Source organism: Lytechinus pictus, chromosome 10, assembly GCF_037042905.1.
Source record: "Lytechinus pictus isolate F3 Inbred chromosome 10, Lp3.0, whole genome shotgun sequence".
Lineage (NCBI taxonomy): Eukaryota > Metazoa > Echinodermata > Echinoidea > Temnopleuroida > Toxopneustidae > Lytechinus > Lytechinus pictus.
In genome coordinates this window covers 26,403,225-26,408,343 of record NC_087254.1, presented here as the reverse complement: position 1 = coordinate 26,408,343, position 5,119 = coordinate 26,403,225, and the positions used below count along the sequence as shown (strand labels likewise).

Below are 5,119 nucleotides of genomic sequence, written 5' to 3'. Positions count from 1 at the left end.
GTGGTGACTCTCCTCTACACGGGGCCTCCATTTAACGTTCTATACGAGGGACGGAGTGTTTTCCATTGTAACATATAGCCTGCATCTATGAAACATGGGAGAGACGTTTACACATAACGCACTTCTGCCGCATTCCTGCAAACTTTGAAGCTACATAGTGACCACCATACTGGTCAATTAATTTCTGTTCCTGAGTTTGACCAGGCTTAAAATCAGAATTTCTCACTATAGGCCTACAGAGGAAATCAAAAGGGAAAGTTCATCCTGACAAAAAGTTTATTGTACAAAGAGCACAAATATAATACAAATACATTGCCGAAGGAAAATCCATCAAAGAACAAAAAAGTTTTTTAGAATTTTGATTATTTTATTTGTACCGTCATATGCGAGCAACTTTCCTAGATATCGTAAGGTAAAAAAATCAATGAAATGTAATTTTCTCAGAAAGTTGAAAATGTGTTTTTTTTAATTGTATTTCAATGGAAAAAAACAATTTCACATCCGTTCCTAAAACGAGAAAATAAAAAAGTCATCACGAATCATTAAAAAAAAAAAAGAAATTTATGCGTTTTATATTGCATAACAATTGGGGCAGCTGCTGTGACGTCACAAGTCCAAAACTTAAAGTTCCAAAAACTTTCTTAATCTTTAATAATAATAATAATAATATTTGAAATTTATATAGCGCATAATAGTCAAAAGACTCTCAATGCGCTTTACAAAATATATTTAATAAATTATACATTGAATCTTATCTGAATCATACAATAAACCTAAACCTTAATCCTAAAATACTTAATACAAATTAGAACAAATTAAATCAATACATAAAGTTACATCACTAATGAAATGAAATTTGCAATATTTAACAACATAATATATTTATCATCATAAAAAGACTATTTTGAAAATAAGTGAGTTTTTAACATTGATTTAAAGATGGGGAAGGATGGTGCAGTTCTTATATATAAAGGTAGAGAATTCCAGAGTACAGCGGCAGATAAAGAAAGGGCTCGTTGACCATATGTATTTGTATTTGTGGAGGGAACAGTGAGAAGATGTTGTGAGGATGATCGAAGGTTACGTCTTGGTTTATATGGTTCTATGAGTTCTGATATGTACTGTGGGGAGAGGCAATTATGGGCTTTATAACAGAGGATGAGTATCTTAAAGATTATACGTTTTTCAACGGGCAACCAATGGAGCTTAACTAGTACAGGAGAAATTGAGTCACGTGCGCGAGCGCCTGTTATGAGCCTTGCCGCTGTATTCTGGATTCTTTGTAGACGGTTCAACTGGGTTTGGGGTAGGCCATATAAAAGAGAATTACAATTATCAACATGAGATATAATTAGTGAGTGAACAAGTAGTGCAACTGAGTTTTGATTGAGAAAATGCCTTATCTGACCAATTTTTCGAATAGCAATGATAGCTGACTGACAAGTCTTGGTGATGTGTTCTACCATTGATAGATGCTTGTCCATAATAACACAAAGGTTACGGGCTTTTTGGACTGCAGGTAGATTAACTCCATCCACAATGACAGTTAGAGCAGGTAGTGTATTGGAGACGTATCTTGAAGTAAAATGTAATACTTCAGTCTTAGAAGAATTGACAAGTAGCATGTTCTTGAATGACCACAATATAATGTCTTTAATACAGGCATTCATACGACAAACGGCATTGCCCCTTCCATTCGAAGGAAAAGAAAGATAAACCTGAATATCATCCGCATATATCATGCAGTTGAGATCATGAGCCTTGATGATGTCATAGATTGGAGCACTATACAATGTGAACAGAATGGGCCCCATTACCGAACCCTGAGGCACGCCAGAGTCATCTCCTACTTCATGGGAGTAGTCATTTCCAATCTGTACTACATGTGATCTTCCCATCAGGTACGATGACAACCATGCGTAGACAGAACCCCTGAATCCATAACGTTTACTTAATCTGTCCAGCATTATCGAATGATCAATGGTATCGAAAGCAGAAGTGAAATCTAACAACACCAAGAGTGTTTCCTTCCGCTGATCTAGGGAAAGCGCGATATCATTCTACACCCTGACAAGAACATTCTCAACACTATGATGCTTTTTGTAGGCTGACTGAGCAGGAACAATCAAATCGTTTTCCGTTAGATAGTCCACAATCTGAGTTGTTGCCACTTTTTCCGTCACCTTACCTATAAAGCTTAGGTTAGATACTGGCCGGTAGTTCTTAAAATCTTCCCGTGAAACCCCGGCTTTCTTGATAAGAGGGGTAACAATAGCTCTTTTGAATGGAGATGGCACAATCCCTGAAGATAAACTGGCATTCACCAAAACAGTAATGACTGGGAGTAGTTTACTGATGCAGCTCTTTGTCACTACCGTTGGCAGGGGATCAAGTTCGCATGTCGAAGAAGATGATGACTTGATAATACGATCAACTTGGATGGATTTTCCTCAAACCTTCACCAATATTTTTGAATGATTTTTCTGCTATTTTTACAACAAACTTTTCTTCAGGGTGAACTTTCCCTTTAAGCAGTTTCCACAGTTTCAGAGAATACTAGGCATGATATTCATATACACCAGGGAAGCCTATCAGCTTTAAACAATTTTACTTTCATTTTGTGAAATCAAATAGTTTCGATTGACGTCGATGTTTAGTTTTGAAATCATTCATGGCAGAGCAGGAACGATGGAATTGTACCCCTGTATATTCGAACAGAACAACCGAGGATAGAACGAGATCATAATTATCGTGAGTAAAAATTAAGATGTTTTTGCATATAGTTTAATGGCATAAAGGAAGATAATTTCTTGAAAGAAGTATTATTGTCATATTATGCGGCAGTCAGGGGGATGTTTGAAACTATCTTGTGACGTTTATTTTGTTAGTGGATTTAGCGGTAACGCAAATGCACGTATGCACAAGTCACAACTGATGCATTGTGAACGCCTATCCTAGCTGGCTGCAGCTAGTACTGAAAGCCTGAATAGATACCAAGATTTTAAAAAGTACACCATCCCATATGGCTGTCATTGAAAGTACAAGTTCGTATCATATCACATATTTAAAATGAGGGGAGAATGATTATTGATTATAATTGATTTGCATATAATAATTTGCATATCTTTAGATCGGGCCTTCAAATTTCACAGCATTTCTTTAAGAGTCTTGTTGCCATGTCGGTCGAGTTCTTCTTGCTGTGCGTGATGTCATTGTTATTCCGATTCGACTGTATTAAATGAGGATTTATATACCTTGCTAAGACAAAAGCAGTGAAAAAACTTGTATATGCAGTTATTACCTGGATAAATAAATGATTGTAATAGAGGTGGTATTATAATTGTTTATCAATATAGTGATTTTATTGTACTTTTGCAGATGAATTCAGTCCCAGTTTACAGCATTGGTAACTCTTAAGAATTTGCAATCATGAGTAACATCTCCGATTCTACATTGACTCCCACCATGCCCACGATGGGCAATTCTTCCAATATATACCTTTATAAGGACTTGGACTTGCCGCAGCGTGTCATCCTTTCTATCATACTACTCATCACGAGCATAATAGGAATAGTAGGGAACTCTGTGGTGATCCTCGCCATACAGTAGTTCTATCTCGTAAGCTAAGATCGACCCTCAACTGTTTTGTCCTGAATCTCGCGTGTGCAGATCTAGTAACGTCACTCTGCATACCTCTACATGTCGTGGATCTCCTTGGCCGGATGGGCTGGGTCAAACTGAATTGGTTCCAACTAAGCTGGCAATACAGCAGTTGGTTTTACATAAATACGACCTGTGTTGGTGTCAGCCTTACTACACACGCTTTCATTGGGTTCACCAGTTGGTATCGCATCACCAAAAGTCAAGATAAGTTCAAAAAGCTGTACAAGGCTCGTAATGTTGGCCTCATGATTACTTTTGGATGGATATTCAATTTGGCCTCTCTCTGTTTGATTGTTAAACTAGACGTCAAGGCTGTTGTCTATCCAATTGCATTTTGGGTCTTCGGCCATTTTGCAATCGTGGTTGCGGTGTACGTAAGGTTATGGAGATTTGTTGCACACCATGGAGAGAAGCAGAAGTCAAGAAATGACGTCAATACAAACAGACAGAACATGGTCGCTACGAGCCCTGATGGCAACACCAGCCATGAAGGTTTGAGCGTATCCCATTCATCCGAGCATTTAGGAAGACATGTAAACTATGAGACGAATGGCAGCGGAATAGCTGTTGCATCTGATCAACTGGAGATCCATGACCAGGGTGTAAAGACGATACAGTTATCTCAATCTCTATCAGAAAAGGACATCACAGCTGAATCGGCCGAGGTAAAAATGAAGGCACTCTTCCAAGAAGGAGAGTCGGAAATCAAAGAAATAAAATCACATGTCAAGAAGCAGACAGAACCGAAAATTGACAAGAAACTCATTGCTGTCACCAAAAATCGAATGGTTATCCTTGTTGCTTTTACTATTTGCTTCATTCCTTACGCTGTAAGTTTATGTTCATCCAATTTTCACAGTGCTCTTCCTTGGCTTCTAGCCCTTCTGTTGTTTAATAGCTGCATGAACCCTATCATCTATGCCAGAAGGATCCAAACATTCAGGGAGGTTATGGTATGCATCATACGATGTAGACTTGAAAGCATTCCCTTGCCCATTGAATTGGTAAGGAAATTAAGAACAAGTAGATAAAATAATTTCTTCAAAGCGGTGTAAAACCGTTTTCGGTAATGAAGTGGCATCTCTAGGTAAAATATGATTTTTTAAATTCTTTCCCTCCTCCTTCTTCTTCTTCTTTTTCTCCTCCTCCTCCTCATTCTTTCCTTTCTTCTCCTTCATTTTCTTTTTCTTTTCCCTTTTCTTCCTCTTCTTTTCTCGTCTTCTTCTTTTTCTTCTTCTCCCTTTTCTTCTCCATCATCATTATCATCTTCCCTTTGTTTTCTTTTTTCTACTTCTCCTCCTCCTTCTTCTTCTTCTTTTCTTGTCTTCATTTTTTCTTCTTCTTCTCTTTCTTCTTGTTCTTCTTCTTCTTTCTTCTTCTTCTTCTTCTTCTTCTTCTTCTCCATTATTATTATTATTATCCTCGTGCACTGTAATGCAGTTTCCCTTCAAAACAA

General features: G+C 37.6%; 1 pseudogene; it reads left to right on the top strand.

The window, feature by feature from the left end:
- Positions 1 to 2,683: 2,683 nt before the first annotated feature.
- LOC129270041 (uncharacterized) lies at positions 2,684 to 4,771 on the top strand (annotated as a pseudogene).
- Positions 4,772 to 5,119: the final 348 nt, after the last annotated feature.